Source organism: Zonotrichia leucophrys, chromosome 4A, assembly GCF_028769735.1.
Source record: "Zonotrichia leucophrys gambelii isolate GWCS_2022_RI chromosome 4A, RI_Zleu_2.0, whole genome shotgun sequence".
In the NCBI taxonomy this organism is placed as follows: domain Eukaryota; kingdom Metazoa; phylum Chordata; class Aves; order Passeriformes; family Passerellidae; genus Zonotrichia; species Zonotrichia leucophrys.
In genome coordinates, this window is record NC_088174.1 from 6,395,207 (window position 1) to 6,419,573 (window position 24,367).

General features: G+C 37.5%; 1 long non-coding RNA gene across 2 annotated transcripts in view; it reads right to left on the bottom strand.

Moving 5' to 3' along the window:
- The window catches only part of LOC135447960 (uncharacterized), a 92,634-nt gene that overhangs the window by 53,672 nt on the left and 14,595 nt on the right, over window positions 1-24,367 (bottom strand). For both annotated transcript variants that reach the window (XR_010440357.1, XR_010440356.1), the window contains exon 2: window positions 14,706-14,836. This is a non-coding gene — a long non-coding RNA (uncharacterized LOC135447960). The remainder of the gene's footprint in view (window positions 1-14,705; window positions 14,837-24,367) is intronic.

Sequence of the window (24,367 nt, forward strand, 5' to 3'; positions counted from 1 at the left end):
GTGGGGTTGCAGGTTGTTATCTGTTCCCCATGGGCTGCACACATTGTTCCCCCTCCAGGGAACTCTTCTCTGGTACCTGGAGCACCTCCTTCCCCTCTTTCTGCACTGGCCAGTGTCTGCAGGGTGTTTCTCTCACTCATTCTCACTCCTCCCTTGGGCTGCAGCTGTTTGTACACAGTAAATTTCCCCTTCCTGAACACAGAATCCCAGAGGCACCCCCAGCATCACTGCTGGGCTCAGCCTTGGCCAGTGGCACTGTGCTGGAACCAGGTGCAATTGGCTCTGTCAGACATGGGGGAAGCCTCTGGAAACCACCCCTGCAGCCTCCTGCTGCCAAAATTTTACCACACAAACACAGTACAAAGTCCCCTTACAGTCACATACCCATGTACATTTCTGAAGATAAAAGAAAGGTTTCCTGCAGAGGAGATGCAAAAGTCAGGGACTTCAGCCTCAAAGACATTCACCTGCTGGTGTTGGGTAACAACCACCACGAAGAGAATATTAAAAGACATTTCTCTACACTGCTGGAAGAGTTGTGGCTCACAACAGCTCTCTGACATTCTTTGTGTATGCATATATATGCACACACACAGAAATATACACATTTACATCCACAATGGGAGGGGGTGGGAGAATCATTTCCCATTCTCCTCTGAGCATGGAAAGTATTCTGACAATATAATTTGAAAATAAGAATTGTCCTTTTCAAATTAAATGCAAGTAAAATACATTTTTGTCAGTCATCTAGAAATAGCAGTTCAATAAAGCCTACAAGTGAAAGACACATTAAACATTCAGCTGAATGGCAAGTTATGCCCTGACAAAACCAAGAAGGAGTCAAAGTGAATTTATAGATCCAGTTTTCCTCTACATTCTTTCTTCAAATAAAATGTCAAGATTTGATTATATATTAAAAAAAAAGACACTGTCAATACAAGAAAAAGAAATTCTGACTATGGCAGCCTGAAGCAAGATACCTCACAGGCTTCTTGACAGTGCCTAATGGCTGGAGACATCCAGCTTCTGCCTGCACCAACACCTTTCTTCCTTCTCCATTGTATACCTGGTATTCTTCACCTCCTTGTATTGAAAGCAAAAGCTAGGTCAAATAAAGGATTTAGGGTCTTGGAAGTTAAGTTCTGTCATAATTACTATTTCAGTCCCATGGCACCCAAAAGGGGTGGCAGAGCCCTGGGCCAGGTCCTGCCTGGAAAGCATCTGGGGTAGGTGAGTTCAGCCCAGCCAGGAGATGGACACAAGGTCACTACAGAGTCAGGTGCCTACAGCATCCACATGACCAGGTCCAGCTCACCAAAAACTGAGCTGGGTTTAAGAATTGTGTGTTCTCACCTCTCACTCAGTGCTGAAGCCTTTCAGAGGACAAACCTGAGCTCTGCTGGTGCATTCCCAGGAGGCCCAGCTGGACCCAGGGGGTGCCTGTCCTTGCTGACACTGAGCTCCTGCATCACCCCAAGGTGCTCACACACCCTCTGGGTTTGTGGCTGGCCTCAGGCAGCTGGCCCCAGCAGGAAGGACATCTCTGAGGCACAGAGCACTGGCTCAGGCAGGGACAGAGTGGTTCACAGGGCTGCAGAAAAACTCACACTTAGCACCATCGCCAAAGGAAGCAAAGGCTCAGCCACAATGTGCTTGGAAGTGGCTCAGGAAGGAGCCTGCCAAGGCAACAAGAATAGACAGACCTGCCTCTAACACCTTCCTTTATGTGCACTTTCCAAACTTTCATCAGTACCACTGAGGGCAGTGCCAACCATCTATTGTCCAGAAACTGGGAACAACTATTCCCCATCTTTCCCACTGGAGCCAACAGCAGGCTCTGTAAGCCTGAACACTGGGCATAAAAAGTTGGGGGGAACAAGTCTTAAGTTAGTATTTCTACTCCCAGAGCTGATTCCCAGCTCAATTTGCATTAAATTTTACACTAAATCTAAAGCCTGAGACTGCCATGGCCTAGAAAACATGAGTTTGAGTGATATTCTGATTGATCTAGAATACTTTTATTCCAACAGTGACTGAAATTCATTATCAGAATAGATATTTCATTAGCTTTGTAGGTGCTACCACATTAATGCATGCCAGGAGGGAAGCCCATATAATTAAAATTTTATGAATATAAAATTAGTAGAAACTCAATTATGAAGCACTTCATGAACAGAAGAAAACAACACAGAAAAACAGTGTGAATATCCTTATAGCAAAACAGTACTCAATTTAATATCCATTATTTTATTAATGACATAACATGGCAAATGTCAGTCTCCCAAGTAGTTTGATTTAGACTGACCTAATAAATTATTTGTCAGTGTAAGAAGATTGTTTCTTAATTCATAAGCAATTCCACACATATTTATAGAAAAACCCCACTGACATCAGTGGAAGCAAGAGTAATCTCAGCTGACTATATCATCTTTACTGCAAGGAATGTGCATCCTGTATCACAAAGGCAGGATGAAGATGAGAGCAACCTTGCATTAGTTATGAAGGTTTATAAACAAGTATTTAAAAAAATCACACCCAAGAACATAAGAATTCTTCTGTACCACTAGGAAGGAATTAAAAAATATATAAAAATTACAGTCTAGGAAAGATTAACATTATTTGACCATCATTTAACCACTATTTAATCACCAGCTCCAGCTGACCAACAAACAAGTGTCTGTGTAGGGAAAAGCAGCAGGAATTGAGGTGGTAACTATCAGCTAAATGCAACTCCTACAATAAAGTTAAACACTATGGAATTAATATCGAATATATAGATTTGTGATTCTCCCCACTTAACTCACTCCTTTGTTGATGTTTTTACTATATATCCTTCCAATAAACGTGGATTATATTAATGAGTGAAATAAATCAATCCTTTTGTTTATCCTACAGTAATACAAAATATCACCCTCATTTGGATGTCACATCAAAATAAAGCAGCATACCAGAAATTCCAAGCTTCACTGCCTACTTTTTTAATCTTCTCTCTCTGTTCTCTCTCCCTCTATTCAATAGGAAAATGAATGAGAAAATATGGCCTACATCATCATTCATTTTCAGCTGAGTGATTCTGATCTTTTTGGTTACTAAAGCCTGACCCAAACCTTACCAAAATCAATAGCAATCTGTCCAGTCACATGCACTGGTGCTTCACATATTGACCAATTCCTTCAGCAGTGGTTAAACTGTTTATACATGAGATACCAGAAAACCACAGTCCTAACTCTCATAATTTGTGACATTTTCTGCTCTTAAATGCATTTATTCTACTGATAAGATTTATTTGATGAGATCTTATTACACAGCAGCTAATGGAGTACTAGAAATGGCAACTTCCTCATTTCCTTATTGATTTTCCCTCTTTCAGCTCTCAAGCAAGTGCTTCTCAGCATGCTGAACTTCCCTATTTGGAAAGTCAATAAGCAGCTACTTTCTCCTGATGTTAAAGCACTGACAGAACAGAAGGGAAAAAGAACAACAACCTTGATGTTTTCCTTTATTATAAAACATCTTGATAAAAAATAGTGTTGGCAAAGATATAATCAAAATCAGAACTCAATTTCTAGTCCACAGAGGCAGGATTTTTGTATATCCCTCATTTACTTCACACCTATCAAGATTCATTAGTCACACCACTGGTATCTGTGCTGCTGTTGTACTATGTTTGTATGCTTTGCCACTGCAGACAGGTACCTGCAGAAATCATTCTAGAACATCTATTTTTCCCTTTCATTCCTGACCCTATATAGCCAGACAATTTTTCTTGAAAACCTGCGTTCCCAGTGCAATTTTGCAAAACAATAATGCTAAGACAAATGTAACTCAAGGTACTTTTAATCTAAATGCCAGCACTAAGTGTTTTATCAATTGCTATAAATAATCTTCAAGAGCAGGGATAGATTTTTAAATTTCAAGAGTACTGCAAATTGGACAAAACAACACATTTTAAGTATAGGTTCAAAGTAAGTTTACTGTCTATAGAAAAATTTCAGATACAAATAACATTTTTATTGTCAGAAACAAGATATGAAAGTATTTCTTGTTCCATAGGAAAAAATAATCATGCTAACAAAGAGAAAAATGCTTGTCTTAGAAAGAGTCTATATTTTTGCCTACATAATGAAATTGTTGCATTAATTATTAGAAATTCTCAGGTCTCTAACTAAGCATATTCCATAACGAAGTTAATTACTTATGTAATGGAAATTGCTGCTTACCCACATACCCAAACCCTCTGTATTCTCCTGTTTAATCACTGTTTTATTTACTTAAGTGAAGAAAAGATTCAGGATTGCATAAATGCATTGTCCTCCCCTGCCTCCCCAGGTTTTCACTTATCTATAAAATGATTAAACACAACAGTCACTCACACAAATCTAACCGACCATGATCTAATCTTGCAACTGTTAACCTGAACAAACCCTTCCAAACTTTCTTCTGCTCCAAGAAAAGGTGGAAGAGTACCAGGTTTTGAGCAAACTTATGAATTTAGGGATCTCTTACACATGCAGGTGCCAAATGATAGGTTTGGGAGGCCATCTGCTGCAGGCTCACCATTTTGAGGCTTTGGCTGGCAGAGACCAAACTGAGCTCTCATGGTATGAAAAATGCATCATATATTCCAATATTTACAAAGGATTTCCTGACACAGGGCTCTGTTTCCCCTTTCATAAAGCAGATGCTGCTGCCTGAAAGCTGAGGCTAGTAATGGCAAAAAACGCTGCCACCAAATCCTACCCAACACCTGAGCAAACTGGCAAACGGACTGCAAAGATCTGATCATCTTCATTGAAAATTCACTGTCTCTTGAATGGTAAAGATTATTTCTAACCTTTGATAAAAAGCTTTTTTGAGGCAGCATGATCACACTAGCTTCTTATGGGCAGCTGATACAAATTATCATCAAGAAACTATTTAAGAGGCATTGCAGCACTTTCTCTATTGAAAAACACGACCTCTGATGACAAGTAACTGTAATTACATATTTTAGCCTGATTTCAGGGCTGAACAAAAGAGAAACTTATGATAAACTCCCACGCTGCCAAACAAGCTATACAATATATCATTAGTGAAAGTAAAACTGGTACAGTTCAAATGGGGCAAAGTCTTTGCAAAGAGTGCTGAGCTTTCCAAACAGTAGCAGCTTGTGTTCTTTGTGCCTCATGTCTAATCAGTAATTTGTGGGCTTGGTGCTTTCCTGACAGCTGGTATATGGACACAAGATCAAAAACTGTAGGTGTAAACAACATAAGATTTGTTAGAAATGAGATTCCAGCAAAACTACCTCTGCAAAAGGAAAACTAAAAGCTTATATTGCAGTTTTTGTTTGGAAGGCAAATTTTGCTGAATCTGCATGAACTCATTATCTGCATGATATAGATTTATCCCTCACCAGGCATTCTTCACGTATTTCCAAATTAAACTCCCTCTTCCAAGTGTACAAAGAGTCCCTGTCACCAAACACATTTTCTTTTATACTTCTTGAAAAATAGCTTGAGAAGTTTCTGTAGTTCCACACTTGGTCTTATGTTTTCAGGTTAGGCAGCTCTGCTGTTTCTTGTTGAAGTTTTGGTCTGTCTTTACATTACAAAATAACTCAGAGAAAAAGAGTAGAGAGGCAGACAGGAAAAAAACCCAAAAAGCAGAACCAGAGCAATATAGCAGACCATACCCAAGGTCTGCATGTGGTTACAAGCATGGAACACAACACAACACCAACAGAAGAAAGCAATAATGTGTCCAGTCCACAGAATCTCCAGGAAAAGTCTTGAAGTTACACATCTTCTGCTCAATAACCACAGTAGTGAGGTGGCAGCTGCAAAGTTCAGAACTGGGGAACAGGAGCCAGCTTAGATTGCTATGATGATTCTTTTCATTGCAAAATGTCAGCAGAGGTGGTTTTAACCAAATATGTGGCAATGCACTCCCACCTGAGCTCATGGATTGCAATATAATAAGCACAGTTAGTCCACCCAGAATTGGTTTTATAACAGCACTTTGCTCACTATTTCAGAAAGTTCAGATGTTGCCACACTTCTCCCACCAACACCTCTGCAACTTTCTGAAGTAATATCAGTAACAGTTCTTCATCTCAACCTTTTCCTTAATTCTAGCAGTTCAATAAACACTGCAAACACTCAAAAAATTCTCATACTTTCTGTCTCTCTGTTGGTAACTTCTCAGAATCTCAGTCTCTGTTCTGTACTTTCCTACAATATTTGGCTCGGTGTGTGGGTTTTCATGTGGAAGTAGTTTAGAACATTAACCTCATTAGGAGAAAAATATTTTTTTTTTAAATCAGACACATCAGAAGAACATTTCTGCTTGTCACACACCACTCAAATTCTCATCCTCTGTGAGCACAAGAGGACAGACAGCTGATAGCAAGTGGCAGGTCAGCCAGGCAGACAGCTCATGTACTGCTGAGCACAGCAGCCCATATACAATGCTCAGTTAGGCTCAAGCCTTGCCCAACAATGAACTTATCCTAAGTTTTCCATAAAGTATAAGTGTACAAGTAGTGAATACTTTTGTTTCTTAAAGTTTGGATCTTAAGAATGTGAGCAATCCTAATCTGCAGGAGGCACATATGGACTGTAGGCATATGAGCTACATATACATAGTATGCATACACACATTTTCAATAAGAAAGTGCAAAGAAAGATTAATCCCCAGATCTATAATAATCATAACCTGGTCCTACATTGAATCTGAGTAATACAGGTTTGCCCATGAATGTTCAGAGACATTAATTTTAGAGATACATCATTGCTAATGTAACTGTATTTTCAATCTTTCAATATGCATTACTATAAACAATTATCAGCAGTAAACTTAGTATTATAACAAAGGTTTTCATGTCTACAATACCAAATTAAATTTAAACTTAACCAAAAGCATTTACTGTCTTAGTATCCAATCCCTATGTTTTGTGAAGCAAGATGATATTAAGTTTGGTGCTAAATATGATAAACCTCACACAGAAACTGTTTCTTTTACAAATAATACCAGCTAATACTTTTTTTTAAAATTTTCAATTACAACATGGAAAATTACTGATTGCAATATTAATACTGATTTTTCTCTGCCCCATTAGATACTGGTAAAACTACTCCTTTATGAAACCATGCTTAATATTATTGATACCAAATTATAATAAAGTTCCAAGTACTAAGCAGATATGTGTAATCAGTAGAACAAAGCAACCCTGACTGTGGCATTCATCAATTTAATCAGCCATTTGCTGCTGTAAATTATGAATCTATATTTCTCCATTTATTTCTTCTTCATTTAGAACTGTTAATCCTCATAAGCATTTCTCAAAAAGCTGAAGTGAAAACCTAATACATTTACTTGTTTAAGGACCTTCCCATTCACTTACATCTGAAATCTAGAATCTCATTCACTCTTGCAACCTTTAAATCACATTTCTCCCATAGCACACAATCTGACAGATGTCAGTCTCAGCTCAAGATGAAAGCAGCGATGTGTAAAGCACAGATGAAATATTTTGACAGGTCTGTCCCTAAAAGACTCCCTGGTATCTATATCTCGCTGGAGTCAGCACCGTTAGGGTACCACATACCAGGCTTCCATACAAGTGGTTTGAGGCTAGCACAGAGTCTGGTGGATTTAAAAAACCAACCTTCAGCTAATTCTGCCTGGAAATTGTCAATTCGCCCAGCTCTGGACTGGAAGGGCACAGTTTTACACATTCTAAGTCAGCTCTTTCAACCCCGATAGGGAAATGTGTTCATTACACCACCTCCCAATTTTCTTTATCCTTCTTTGCCACTGAAGCTACTGTTGCCCCTAAAGCCAAGATTGCAGCCATAAATAAGAATTACAGATTCTATGCTTAATATCTGTATTCAAGCTTATCACAACCACATGTCCTATAATGAAACACTGCAAAATGGCCATGGAGAGGTTACCAGAGATGTGCACTGAGCTCTGCACCTTTACTTGGCCCCAATCCTTCTTAAATTATCTTGTTGTGCTTCTTTTCTAAAGCCATTTTAGGCATTTTGGGCTGCAAATGCTCAAATGAGGGGTTTGGGTTTAATGCTACCTCTACTGAACACCTATAAAGAGACAGTACCTGTGACTTACTGGAAAATATTTATGTGGATTCTACACTGTTGATATGAGCATAAGAAAATGAAACTTTTGACAAATGTATCAGAAATAACAAAGGAAGAAATTAATAAGACAATTTATTCTGCCTTATGGCAGAGGAAAACAGCAGACCTCAAAATCTGTTCTCTGCCATTCTGTAACATTTACCATGTAAAAAAGAGTGATTTTACAGAATTTATTCCATGCAGTGGGTATCCCATACATGGGACATATTTCTCTGAGTCCCCAAATCAAAAGATTATTCTTATGCTTAAAGATGTCATCCAGTGGTGCTATTTGCAATGAAAAAAGCTCCAACTAATGCCTAATACCGAAGTCCCTTCCTAAGCACGGCAAGAACTAATCATTTTTTTTTAAGTGTGTCCCTGGATGAATGAAGATGATTTTTTTAATATTTACAGCACAGAGCTCTGCATCTTATGGCAGAATTCATGATTGCACTGGTAAAATATAACACTGGAGTTGAAAGTAATTCAGGGCAGCTCCTCAGTCCAACTCAAATTTTTTTATGACTACAAACAGGTAATTAGCAAAATGTTCTGTAACATCTTAATTAGGATATTATTTGATACAATCATTCCTTATGAGCCTACAACACATTTTCTTTGCAACTTAAAACTATCAGTAACTCTTACTGAGAAACAAATCACAATCTGATTTAGAGTTTGATTAAGCATTTAACTACCAAGCTGCAAAACAGAGAAAATACTAAGCCTCCACAAAATAAGACCACACAACACAACATGGAAAAACAAGGAAAAAAGTAGAAGAGCAAAGAATATTTTTCACACAAAAATGGTAACAGGGAAAATGTTATAGATTTTTCTGTGTTTTACTACAACCCTTTGGCTCATGAAATTCACGGAGCTACACCCTCAGAAAGCACAAAATAATATTGGCAATGTGTTAGGAAGGCCTGAAAGCATGTCATTATCTCTAGAAATCTGGCTGCTGTCTCCTCCATTTCTATACATCCAGTGGCTGAGACACAACTCAGAGCACTTCCTTCCGTGGTGGAGAACAGCCAATCAATACTCATGCCTGAGAAAATAAAAGCTGAGAAAACATCCCAAGGCATATTTCATTAAAGCATATATTAATCACTCCATTTTTAAATAAGAACATATATTCAAAGAAGAACTTCTGAATAAAACACACTGAATTTGCAGGCTATGTTTCACATTTCTTTTGAATTAAAAGAAACTTGCATTTCTCTAAGGAAAACTCAAAGTTATTTTATCCCAACTCAACACTTTACTGGCTCTCAGTCTCAGTTCTCCTTCACCCAGCACACATGTTTAATTTCTGGAACTAAGAGTTTGTCTTTGTGAAGTTCTTCAGGAAAATATAATTAGATAATACATAATTACATTTAAATAATTTTATATAATTTGATTTCTAACAACTCATTTATGGGATAATATGCCCTCACACTGCAGAATCAATGCAGCTCACAAATTAGTAGTGGATTTTATCTTTGCAATGCCTCAGCAAAGCATTATATACAGGAGCAGCTGAAGGAAAGTGTCACTTAAATTACTTGCTGCAGCAGCACAGAAAGTCTGTAATTGATCCACAAATCTAATTGGAATCCTGAGTCAATATTCACTGTCCAAACCTCAAGTATTTCTTTCTTTCACAGTAGATAAAGCAGGAGAGAATTTGGCCATTGGACGCACTTTCCACCATATAAAAAATGAAATGTATCCCAATCTAGCTCCTCTTCCCTAGGGCAATTCCTACAAGTTTATATGCCACTAAGTTTGTCTTACTCCAGATATAATAACAAATTAAAATAGCAATTGTTTTGCATAACTGCTATTTATCAGTGAAATCTCTGCAGTTTTAAAGAATCAGAGATCTCTAATTATTTAACACCAAATGAATTGCTATCAACATTAGCTGAATTATTGCTGCTTTATAATTACTCCTGGTTTGATCAAACTTCCATTGAAATTTAAATTCATCAAGGAGGCCTGAATCCACTAAGTCCTTATCAAAATTTTCTGACATCCCTAGTTAATTAACATACATCATCTATTTCCTTCAAGCACCCTGAAATTGATTCTATGTATAAACATTTTTATCCTTCTGAGTGTCAACTGAAAATTCTCAATAAAGATGCCAGAACAGAAAGATCAGCTAAAAAAACACAACTCACTCTGACAAATTACTAAGCTTACTACAGTAAGAAATAATAAAAGTTATTTTACAGGAAAGTCAGATTATCCTTAGCCCTTTATAAGACACTCATAAGTCTTCAGTGGACCTAAATGAACAACAACAGCAAAAAAGACACAATATCATATATCCTGATAGCTCAGAATGCTTTTAAAGCCTTCCTGAGTAGTTTCTATAAAAATCAAAGCTCCTCAAACTGAAGACTTCAAACTTCTGAAGAAGGATAGCTACAACAACCAAGGAAAATGTGAAACACTTGAGCCTTTAAAAGGTCACCTCACCACATACAAAACTTTAGCACGACCCCTTGCAAGAAGCAGAAACTGTTTGTCATCAGAACTGAAGACAGTGATGAATAGACAGGTTTTTGTGCACAGTTTGGAGTAGCTGATATTTACAAAACCTTGGCAGAAATAAGATGGTAAAAATGCTAGGACAACTCCTAACATATTACTGTCTATTGAAAAGGAAAAACTGAAGTGTCATAGTCTTGATCAAAACATTTTCATCAAACTTTGCAGGCTGGTTTATTCAACAGTGACTAATTCTCCTCAGGGGCTTCCAGTTCTAGAACACAAGAAAGGTTTTCATATGCTTAGAAAAAACAGAATAGCCCTTAATCTGTACACAAAGCACTTCATCTTCCCAGTTAGAACAGCTTTATATATAAAAGGATGGAGCTTAGGGCTATGCAGTTTCCTCCTGCTTGACATCCCTTGGTACTTAGGTACCAGACTGACATCCCTGTAATATTTCCTGATAATGTGCTAATATTTGGCTCTTTGGCCTCACTGCTACTCTGAAATAAATACAGTTTGAAGACTGCCAGCAAGCTGTAGCATGGATCTCCTAACTGTGAACTCTGCTTTAGCAGAATTTCTGTTAGCTTCTGAGTATATTTATAATGTATGACAAACTGGTGTCAGTGTTGGTTCCTTGTTAAATAAATAGGAACTGGGTTTTTTTATGTCATACTTAATTATGGATACATATAAAAACTAATCAAATCCACTTTCATGCTTTGTTTTTCCTACTTCAGAAAGGAAAGCTATTGGTCTCCCTGTAAAATAAAACTGGTTATGATACTTGCCCACCTTTCAGTTCTACTTTATGCTCATTTTTCATTCTAAAGGGTGCCCTTAAAATGGCTACTCAGTGCTTATGTCACAACACTTATGTAAAAAAACCCTATAGGGCTGATACCTCCTGGTGCTGCATCTGCATTTTCAGGGGTACATAAGTAGCTGATCCTGAATAATTTAAAAGTATCTCTTTTTTCCCCTGTCTAATCACTTCAGCTTAATTCATGAATTTTTAAGTGCAGGGTGATCGAGGCTTTTTAGTCTGGTGATGGATTTCTGGGGTTCATTTTGGAGAGAAGGGTTTTTTTCCCCTAATAGTTCTTAAAATGATCCAATTTTGCCTGCATCATACTCTGATCTTTTGCCTAATTAAGAAGAATAGCTTTGAATTCTATATCACTAATTGCAGCCTGGGCAGCTCCAACAGCAGCCTCAGTCATAGCAGTCAAATCTCATTGCCTCCTCTTCCAACCTTCCTCACTGCTGTGAATCACATTCCTGCAGCAACAGCTTCACAAGTGGAATCTCTAGCTTAGGGCTGATGTATTTGGTGTAACTGAAAGGCTCATTTCTGTGTGCCAGTGGCGTCAAGAACAAAGACAAAGCCCCAGGCACAAACAGCATTCCTGCAGCAAGCACAAACAGCATTGAAGAACTCGGGATCACTCAACAAATAAAAAAGCTGGAATCAGCAATCAGAAATTGAGACAAAGTTTGTATTTATGGAGCATTTCGATTGCACCATGGAAGCTGAATCTCATCTATCCTATGCCCAGCATGTTAGCAAATGATCACACTGAGATAAAAAATCATGGATTTGAATTGCTTAGCCACTCTGATCCCTTCCTGTTAAATGAAGACTCTCCAAATTGCCATTTCTTAAAAGTGTTTTTTGCTAAACAAATCCCTTGCTTGTCTCGAGATCTCTTTCCATGTGACAATGAGTATTATTCAAATAGACACAAATTAATGTTATTGCCTTGACAGAGAGTATGAAAAGAGCACAGAGAACATGATATGACACTGCAGTGATGCAACAACTTTTCACTGAAAAAACAAGCAGCAAGTAAATAAGCATTTGCAGGGGGCAGCCACTGATCCTGCAAAGGCACAATCAAACCCCATTACCATCCATGAGGTGCAGGTGCACTCACATTGCATCCACGCACAGGGTTTGAGCAGCCTTAAATACTTCCAGCACCTCAGAACAAAACTTTGCTTCAGTTTCAGGGAAATAGGCAAGAGAGATTACAGAGAGATGAAAGCTATTCAAATCAATCCACAGTTTTAACCAAGCTCTTTAGTAAAATCAAGAGTATTTTAAAACACTAAGATAAAAAGAGCTTTAATTTCTATGCATATTATAGACACATTGTTTGATTTTAACAAATTATACATGGACATTTCCAAGTTTTATTTAAGAGATTTTACCAGGTTCTTAATCTGAGGGAGGGAATTTGCATAAATACCAATACGAAGACCCAAGTTTTATATTTCCCAGCTATAGTTAATTATCATTCTTCAAAAAAGAAATTTCTCAATTTTGAAAAAAAAAAATCTGCTATTTAAACTGACATCTAATTTAAAAGCTCTTTTTTCCTTAAATGGGAAATTAATCCCCCTTTTTGAAATGTTCAAAAATTAATTTATTAATTTTATTATTAATAAATAATAAAAATTATTTATTCAAGTATAAGCATTCTACTTTGAGTCAAAAAAAAGCCCTAAAGAGAATAAAAAGCACTGAATTAAAAACAAAGCTATTTTTTTAAAAAAGTGAAAAAATAAAAAGGGAACAGAAATCAAAAGCAGATAACTTTATTCTACTGTCATGTCACCTACAAATAAAAAAGAAATCAGATTTCTACTATGCTAGACAGGTGAGGGATCAAACCAAGGAGACGTTTTGGGAAATCTGTGAAAGAAAATGTACAATACTTCCTAAAAGATCTAAAAGACAAAAGCTACCAAACAGGAACAGCTGTTGTGGCCTCTTTTCTCTAATTCAGAGATGGAAAGTTTGCTTCCTAAAGACCCCCCCCCCCCATGAGACAAGAGAAATATAAACAGTAGCAAGCAGAATTCTACAGCTCTGACAGAGGAGAATGTGCACTAGAGCCAAAATTAAAGGAAGATCAAAGAAATAAAATTATATATGCTATGTGTGTGCATAATGGGTTCATGTAGAAAACACTTTCTTTGCTCATTGTTTGGGAGCTGCTGTGATTCTCAGAATATTTTAGTGTTACCCATGTAGAAATGCAAGAACACACACAGCTGAATGCTTTCCTCTGTCACTCAGTGAAACACCTGGAATGCACAAAATGTACTTCAGCACATTTCCTTCTGTTTCACTTTTATATTGGCACTTTTAGAAATGACAGAAGGATTATGAAGCACATAATGGCACAGTGCTCCCTTTTCTGCAAAAACAGCTTGTCTCCCCAAGGGGTTTGATTTTTTACAGCATTTATGTTTCATTATTAGTAGTCACTGGATGAAGAATTGAAGTACTTCATTTGACCAGGTCATTATGCTGCACTGTTTAAAAGTTTGGGGAGTTTCAGACTAAAACAGACAATAGGCAACAACAAAAACAACAAAAAAGCATAGTCAGAGCAACAACTACATACACTTCATGTCATTTCCTTGAGAACACTTGATCAAAGTAAAAAGAACAAAGGGAAAAAAACAACTGAAAAAAACAGGGGAAAATAATCAAAACCCCCTCAGAGGTATAGAGTGGTTTTTATTTAAATGAAAATTCACATTAAATATTTGCTTTAGTTGTGTTTTCTCTGTTCATAGTTTGATCATCACATCTCATGACTTTTCAGAGTAGTAAACAATCATTTTCCCATAGGAAGCAATAATTTACGTGGTATTTTGACATTTAAGATATAACAGTTGAAGTTCCCAATAGGCATAATTAGAGCAAAAAATGCACTAAAGTGAATAACCAGATAGCATTTGTGCATTGATATTTGAAGAAATAAAGTCCTAACCACAAGGGTACAACCAGTCTTGAGAAGTATTAAACAGAAAAACCCCAGAGATACTCTTAACAGAAATGGTCAAAGAAATTATTCGGGACTTATGATTAGAAGCACATATCTTAACCTAGACTCCTGATAAAATGATCAAATTTCCTCATGGCACACCAGAAGATAAATAACTTACTAAAAACCCAACTTGCTGAATTAATGAATATATTATTGGGAAACAAAACTCATTGATATTAGGAGGATAATACAACACAGATATTGGATAAATGTTGAGAAGACAAAGGGTTGGACTCACCAGTTCAAAAGTTCACCTCTAAGTCCTGTGATTTCACCTGATGCAATAACTGGTGGCAACTTTGCAGCACATGATTACAATTTTATCTCTTGAAACTGCTCTACTGCATACAGAGCATATGGGTATCTGACCTAAGGAAAAAAAAGAGGCAAAAATAAAATAAAAATCAAAGTTTGACAGAAGACTCTCTAAATGAAATTATTTTGTGAGTCAGTAAAAGGTCATTCCTGTTGTGATTAATTAGGATCATGATATAATTACCCTTACAGAATCACACCATCTGTTCAGAAGGGTCCTTACAGCTATTTTTCAATCCTTTTGTTTTTCACTAGTCTGGGTCTAATTTAGCAGAGTCTCTCCCCCTAGTTCAAGCACAGCCCACAGAGGGCTTTGCCAAGCAGGGGGCCCCAAGAGGAGGTCGGGGCCCCCCAGCAGCCCCCAGTTCACAGGGCAGCAGGGGATGGACCTGGGCAGGACACAGGGCTTGGGGCTGGTCCTGCTGGGAGCAGCTGAGGGAGCTGGGGGTAATCCTGGGCTAACACAGGCTCGGGGGGATGGCAGCACTCTCCAGAACTCCTGCAAAGGAGGCTGTAACCAGCTGGGGGTCAGGCTCTTCTCCCAAACAATAGGACCTGCAGAAACATCCTCAAGTTGTGCCCGGGGAGGTTCAGGCTGCATATTAGAAAACATTCTTTCGCTGAAAGTCAAGCACAGGAACAGGATGTCCAAGGAAGTGGTTGAGTCACCATCTCTGGAGATTTTTAAAAGATGTGTAGATGGGGTGCTTGAGCTTTGGATTGGTAGTTTGGTCAGCAGTTGGACTCAATCTTAAAAGTCTTTTCCAACTTGAACAATTCTATGAAATATTAAGTACATAGTCAAATAAATATGTCACCAGCATATTAAGACTGAATAAAACAAAAAAGAAAATTAAACCTGCAGTTCACTTGGTCAAATTAATCAGCGAAACAAAAGGAACAACAGCTATAAATAAAGCTACAAAATTATTAATCTGCATTGCTCTGAGTTACACATATCATTTTTCTGTAGTCTGAGATCCTCTACATTTTTCAAAGTTTAAGTCAAAGATGTATTAAAGTTCCTTTTTCATCCATAACGCTGTGTGCTAATATGTTAATATATTTTTGCTAAACCAAGATTAAGTGAAATGATTGATGATGGTGAACACTTACAAGTCTATTTTGACAAATCATTATGTAGCCCCCAAGACAGCTTTATTTATAATACATGCCAGTTATGCCTGGTTTTTTCATATTGATTCTTTCTACTGGGTATGACAAGCAAACAGAAGCAAGTGGTTTCAGTGAGATTCATTTAGCACAGGAGATTTCCATTGTTACTAAAAAAGATTATTAAGGGGCGGGGTTTTTTCTTAAATATTGTACAATAAGCTACTAACTTGTTGTAACCTTCGCTGCAGTGTTGTTCTTCTCCATTCTCTGCAGCACAGTCCTTCCTGTCTTCTCAGGGGCTCCTCTTGGGCTCTTGACCCACCCCTATTTATTTCAGTTACCTTCACGAGCTACAGCTGCTGCCCAACTAAGGACCCTGCAGCTGCAGCTCGTTTGGAGCAACTCGGACCCACACAGGTCTTACAATACAACATATATTCAGGCCCCCACATTTCCCCCTTTTCTTTTAACAATTATACAATTACAATATACATACAGTCCCAGCTCTCAGGCTGCCACAGCTCTCAGCTGTCTTACATACATACATAGAATATATGCATATCCCTATACAGTCCCAGCTCTCAGGCTGCCACAGCTCTCGGCTGTCTTTAGATGTTCCAAGGCTCTTTTCCTTAAAGGCCATATTCTTCCAGCTTTCTGCTGCTACAGCACCTTAATTCAAAGGCCATATTATATTCTACAGTCCCAGCTCTCAGGCTGCCACAGCTCTCGGCTGTCTTATCTTCTATAGTCCCAGCTCTCTGGCTGATATTCCGAAGTCCCAGCTCTCAGGCTGCCACAGCTCTCGGCTGTCCAGGGGATTCCATACCTTCTTTCAATGTTTGGTTGCATGTTCTCCCTCACACGGGGTCACCAGTTGTTGTAACCTTCGCTGCAGTGTTGTTCTTCTCCATTCTCTGCAGCACAGTCCTTCCTGTCTTCTCAGGGGCTCCTCCTGGGCTCTTGACCCACCCCTATTTATTTCAGTTACCTTCACGAGCTACAGCTGCTGCCCAGCTAAGGACCCTGCAGCTGCAGCTCGTTTGGAGCAACTCGGACCCACACAGATCCCACAATACAACATATATTCAGGCCCCCACATTGACACACACAGGTCTTACAATACAACATATATTCAGGCCCCCACACTAACTCACTGCAACAACTTTGTAAAAAAATTCCTGTTTAATTTCTTATGATATATACAATTCACATTTATCTAGGCTGAGGAGAAATCTTTAGGGTGCTGTCAGATTTGAAGAATATACTTTAAAGATACTCACTTCTTTTTCCCCTATTCTCATGTCTCTTTGATCTTACGTTGCTAAATTTGTCATTTTTTAGTCCCTGAATTTCCACATTTCTGCTTCAAAAACAGCTCACACTAAAAGCAAGCTTAACTATTTAATTCATCTTTTAGACAAACTATCCATGTCTAATGGTATCATCAAATTTACCGTGGCTCTTATGCTCCAAAATTGTTCCTTCTCCCTCTCCAAGGAAAATTAAAGGTTAACAGCTAAGATTTTTTTCACACTGGATATCCACATGGATGAGAACTGCACACCTGCCACATGTCTCTTTTTATAAGGATTAAAAAGGAGAAAGATACTAATCTCAATGGTTTTCTATGGCAAAATGTGCCAACTGATACTGCACATTATTGTCCTAGATGTTTCTCCCTTCCCAGTCTTCCTTCAGTTACTCTACAGATGTTCTCAGTACAGCCAATGTCACCAGTGAGCATCTAATTCATTTCCAATGTACAAACATGAAGCATTTTGGATACAGGAGAAGAAACTAAAACTACTCAGAGGAGAGGTTGTTAAGGTCATCAGAGTGTATCAGTTTTTCTTCATCTGAATTTAAGCACCTGCCACACATCAGTTTGCCCAAGAGCAGTTAGAAAAGCTTTTATTTCACCTAAACTTTCCAAACAGAATTAATATTGTAGTGAAGGGGCCTTCCTCCCTCCCCCCACAGGACATGAATGCTGGCTCCTTACACACGACTTAATGACTTCTAAATACTTTCAGATACTGTGTGTGTTTCAAGGGAACTGCTTCACACTGTTTTCATCTTGGAACCCGTACCACAGAAGGAGAAGGAAATTAAATTTTGCAGCTATACAGAGTATTTGCGTTAGTTATGCAAAAGTCTGACAAAATCAAGTAGCACCTCAATTATACAAAAATAATTTTCAAGATAAGAAAGCATTGGGACAAGCCTTTCTCCATCTTTTGCAGAACTTCCTGAACTTCACAGGTGACAATACTAATAAGCAATACAGTGTGCTACCCAGAGTAACTTTGCAGGATAGCAGAGAGGTCCAACCATTGAGGACCTGAGCACAGCACTTGTTTCAGCAGCTCACATTTAATATCCCTGGTTTATGTGCACCAAAGTGAAAATCATGCGCATGTAAGGTCAGATTTGAAACACCACTACTGAAAATATTTGGAGATAATCAGAAACGGCATCAGACCCTGGTCCAAAACTCTTGCACCAAAGTTATCAAAAGCCTCCTGCTCAGCCTGGCTCCGTTTCCCTTTGGTCCCCCAGCCCTGCACGCTGTCACACAGGGGCAGTGAGACAGAAACCACCCCACTGCAGGAGCAGCAGCTGGCACTGAAGGGCTTCTCAGAGGATGCACTTATTCCTTTAACAGCTGCCAGTTTGGAGTTCTAATCTAGAAAGGACAGCCTAGTATGAGAGGGTTTTTTCAATTATTTTTTCCTTAATTCCACAAAATTATTTTTTCCAATTCCACAAAACAACTCTGAAGATTGTCCAGTTAAAAGAGCTTTTTTCAAGAACTAGATATAAACACAAATCAAAATTCCACATTGAAAGGCATATACATAGACTCTTAAATACTTAAGAAAAAGCAGAAGGGTTTTTTGTGATGATGCAGTCATTGAAGAGAAGACATTAGTACATATGCACATCTACGCTTCCCTGATATTAATATCCAGTGTTCATAAAATCCAGTTTAATTTAAAAAACCTCACAATCCTATGACAAAATTCTAGTAAAAGAATAATATTTGTCTCTTCCAAAGAGTTTAGAATCCATAATTAATTGTTCTGTTTATGTAAATCACAAATGTGAAACCACATTTCTAATACTTCTGAACTTTAAGAAGGATAATCATTCATATTTCAAAGGAAAAGCCTGGATCTTGGGATGAATTTGGAGCTTAGTTCTCATTTCCATGGATTTCAAGAACGTGAAATTTGGGGAATTAAGCACAGGCCTTTAGATAATAATCTTGATTAAGTTCTGTAAAATATATAGGAAGAAAAAGTATGACAGCTGCATTCCTGTTTGGTTTATGAAACAAGAAAAATGCTACCAGCAAAGGATACACAAGGTTTAATGTTATGTAAGGAAATAAAAATGTGTATGTGTGTCAGTCAGCTGTCAAACAACATATACCCACATTAGGAACACAGGAAGAGAGGAGCAGCATCACTTAATAAAACCTCTATAATCCTTCACATTTCATTCCATGGCCCAGTGATTATGGGACTGGAGTAACTCAGAATGAAGAGATTAAAGCCTATTCTTGCTTTTCCATCAGTCTGCTGAGTAATCTTTGGCAAACCATTTCATTTTCTACATGTCAGCATCCCAACATGACAAATTGCTGTAACAACATTTAATTCCTTTATAAATCACCTTGACATCCAGCAATGAAGAGAAGCTTTATTGCACAAAAAATAAAAACATTAAATAGTTCTGAGCTATTTGATAATATGTTTAATAAGACTTGTAGATGTATAAGAGTTTGATTTTTGTCAGCTTAGGAAGAAATGAGCTTAGAAGTTCAAATGCATATTCTTATTTTACAAGTCAGATATTCCATCTCCGCAATTTTTCCTACCCTTCCAAGACATTAGACAAATGCCAAAAGACCTTTCAGGGTTTTTTCCAAAGGTGCTATCTGAAAAATATTTCTAAAATATTCTCTATTTTATGTTTCAGATACATCCCCAGAGTCTAAACTATATAACTTCCACAAAAACTAAGGGTGGAGAGCTAACTATGGATCACTATCCATTTATGATGATTTTGTTTCTCTTTCATTTTAATTCAGAAAGATTAGGCCATTCTTCCAGGATTGCATTGATGAGTAGGAGATATATATATATATATTTTTACTTCACATGTAAATACTTTCACCTGAGTTACCTCTAACAGGATTTTAAAATTCTCTTTTACATGGCACACAAACCTTCTAAAGAAAATGGAATGCTGAAAATCCACCTTTACTACAATTCTATCACACAGAGCACACCAAATATCTCATCTCCGCTCCTAGAATTTCCCTTTTGTTTTAAGGAACTGGATTGAAGAAGACCCTCTCTTCTCTTCCAAAAATAACCTTTACATAATTAACATAAAAACATTCCTTTCCTCTCTGACAATGTTTCAGCTTCTCCACTGAGCGTTAAACAGCTTCTAAATTGTCACCCTCCAACAGCTTTCATCTCTAGACTACACTAAAACATGTTTCTCACAAAATTTTGCATCCTTATTAAGCACACCTGTTTAACAGAAGAGCTTTTTAAGCTTGGCTTTTTAAAGACTCTAGCTCACATTTTGAAGAAAATTAACAATAAAACAGAGGAAAAAATTTCAGGATGAAGGACAAGGTTCAAGAGACCACTAGATATTTGCATTTGCTGATAAATTCTGGTTTAATTTTGACAAAAGTATTGCAGATTTGGGAAACTGAGCGCAAATTTTACAGCATCTCACACATTAAGATAAAATCAGCTTTTCTTTAAATAGGCTCAATGTTTCATTAAATTTTAAAAGTATAGTAGCTGCAGCTTCCCAATTAGACATGAAATATGAAATAAGAACTTTGCACACATCAGTGACTTTTTGAGACTATAATTGCATGAGTCTGCATGAAATTGTCTTGTGCTGAACATATATCCAAAAAGGCTTAGACATTTTGTGAGGTTCTCATTTTCCTTGTTTATACAGGCACAATTATTAAAAAAACAGCAGCAAGCAAAATAAAAAGCAGCAAGGTCCCACTGTCTTCTCCACCAGAAATACCAAGCCTTACCGAAATAATTTGCAAAACTTACATTTAGCAGCTCTTAAATTCCCAGAATCTTTTACAACACACAGATTCATGTAACATTGGGTGCAAGAAAATACATCTAAACTTGAAATTAACACTGCCACATTCCCATATAGACCATTGACTAAAGAAACTCTGCTGAGCAGCTGCCAGGCTTCTCCACTTTTAGAGCATGCAATATTTTAAGTCAGAAGTACCTGGAATTTACTGCTGGAAATTTTTAATAGAGTTGATTCCAATAACATTCCAAACTAATTTGAAATACAATAAATTTGAACTTTCTATTTCGTTTTCTGTAGCTGGCAGCTTTAGATTAATTCATAAGAAAGTGCTCATAAATGCTTTTATTCTATATATATTTTTATATCCATACATCTGTAGCTAGATATGGATATTCATGCCAACTTGAAAGAATAAAAGATGAGAATTATTTTTTGAAGTACTTTGCCTGACAGAAGTTACCTTCAAATGAATTTATATCTGAATAAGTAATTTTGACTGCACAGAAAATTATGATAAATATAATGGTTGAATTCACCAGGCAACTACCAATTACCCACATCTAAAGCACTCATTGCTAGATATTTATAGAGATATATCCCCACACAAACAAAATAAATCTTCATACCAAAGCACACAGATGCTACAACACAGATTTTAGTTTTATAAAATGTGATTAATAGAAAGCGATTTTTGGTTTTAAATCTATTTTTGAAGAGGGGAGAAAATGGTGTCATAACTTTGATCTAACAGGAAAAATTCTATCAATTTTGCATCCTCACCTAACTTGAAAACATAAGTATGTAGGTTTATTTATAAAAAGATACATATATATTCACATATTCTTATTTCTAAAGTCACAACTACTTCCCAGGCCAGATGAGTAGAAATCCTAAAACACAGGCAAATTTTTTATGCACTTTATAAACCACAAATTTATGTTTTGAGAGAGGAAAAAAAAAAAAGCATTTTATACTGCCACTGGCAATAATATTTAGAGATGCTTTTGCTTGTGCAGGTGTGCTTAAGAACAACAACATGGATGTGAAGACAGAGCAATAAACAATTGAAGAAAGAGGAGTGCAAAGCTGTCACAGTAGAATTAAGGCTTTCAAACTAGAAGAAAATATTCACAAAGAAAAAAGATTAAAAGATGGCGCCTACATTTCCAAACATTTCTAAAGTAGGCTTTGATGTGAAAAATGACTGCATCCCCACAATGACTTTGAGAGGAAATAGATGAATTCCTCTTTTAAAAGCATTTATTAAGAACAAAGCAAAGAAAAGAACTGCAGCAAGCCAGCTGCAAGGGTTTCCATAACCTTGTAGAAAGATAAACAGTGGGAAATATGTGAAGACCAAATCCAAATTTTTTCACAATTCTGTGCTTTTTTTTTACTATAAATTCCTCTCTGGGCAATATATATAATATTTCTGCTGTACCTTAAAACTCCACAAGCTGCAGCACAAGCACATGCACTAAAAGACTGAAAATGAGGACTGTGACAACAAAGGTGTTTATTACTCTAAACAAAGTTATGGCTACCATTTACTTAGAACCCAGTAAATGTTTAAACACTAAAATAAGTTTTTAATAGTCTTTGAGGTGGGTTTTTATTGGTTGTTATTTGGTTTGTTAGGGGGTTTTGTTCTTAAACAATCATTATTGCAATCCTAAATCCCAGAAAAATGAACTCAAACTTTAATGCCTCCTCACTGCCCAAGCTAATTTAGCATAACACCCAGAGAAGTATTTCCTTTATTTAGGATGTGTATTTGTTCTGGGGCATGGAAGTTTTCAGGTTTTTGGGGTTTTTTTAAGGAAGTGTGGTACTGTTTTTCTTTTCAAATCGAGAGGAACTGTGCTAGGAAATACAAACAGGACACTTTTCTCCCTCACATTAATAGCAACCAGACAGCAACATCAAAGATGTAAGGTTTCCTTTTTTTATTTACTGAAAGTAAGAAAAAAATAAAGGATCTTTGACCATGTCAAAACTAATGCAGACATTTCTAACTGTTTGAAAACTATACACAACAGTAGAACAAAAAATTGTCTGAAGATGCAAGGAAAGCCGTTCCAAAAATGCTTTATCCCTCTTCTGTCTAGGAAAGTAGGAGCAGACAAGAAGCAGCATTTGTTTCCTTCCAATACTCTATTCTTAATGATGAAAAGTTCATATCCAGGAACATGTGTAATTGATAGAACTAATACCAAAAAAATAACACATCTGAATTTCCTTCAACACAACATACTATGGTTCAAACCAGCAGGGAAAGCAAAGACTGAAAATCTTTCCCAGTGCCTTACACCTTAATGAAGCTAAGGGTTTCCTGCAGATCTCATCTGGTAACAAGTGCAAGTTTAAGCAACAACCTGTGTGCTCACAGAAGACAATTGTGCTTCCCAGTCAGATCAAACTGACCCAAACTTTGCCTTCACACATTTCCCAACAATCTGAGAACACCACTGGCAAGGGGGCTGCTGGCACCAGGCTGGGAGGTGCCACTGGATCTCCAGGGCTCCTCTGCTCTGCATCCAGGGCTTTGAGGCTGTGCCTGTGAGGGGCAGCTGAGGGCCTTGGGATTGTACACAAAGGTATAAAGCTGTGAGAGAGCATCCAAAGGAGAATGCAAAAATAAGATTCTCTTTTCTTTTCAGTCTCCTTTGGAATATCCAGCGAAGCCTCCAGAGGAGCAGCTGAGGGCAGGCACAGATCTCTTCACTCTCATGGCCAGTGATGGGACTCAAGGGAGTGGGATGAAGTTGAGGCAGGAGATGTTTAGTTTGGATATTAGGAAAAAGTTCTTCCCATAGAGGGTGCTTGGACAGAGTCCAGCCAACCAGTCCCAAGCCTGAGAGCGCAAGGAGTGTTTGGACAATGCTCCCAGCCACATGGTGAGATTGAAGCAGTCACGTTTAGAGGGCCAGGAGTTGAGCTTCCATGATCCTCATGGGCCCCTTACAACTCAGGATATTGTGTAAGTTACAGGAAAATATTGGAACTTGGTCTTCTAGCTTAAAATACAAAGATAAACTTCTAAAAGAAGGAATTATCTGAACAGACTGAAGTCATTACTATTAACAAGTATCAACACTCAATTGCAAGCAACACTGCAGGGCTTTAATTTTCTTTACACCTTGCCAGAGATAAGGTAACATGAACAATTCACCTTATAAATAGAGAAACAATTTTAGTTACAGCTTAACATTCATATCAAACAATATTCCTTGAAAATTGATAGATATGGAAGGTGAGGTAACCCTTACTAAGAACAAGGGTTAAAGCTCCAAATTATTTCCTAAGCAATTCCGTTCTGTAATCTAAATATGACAACAATTAAAATGGTACATATGTTGTCTTTTC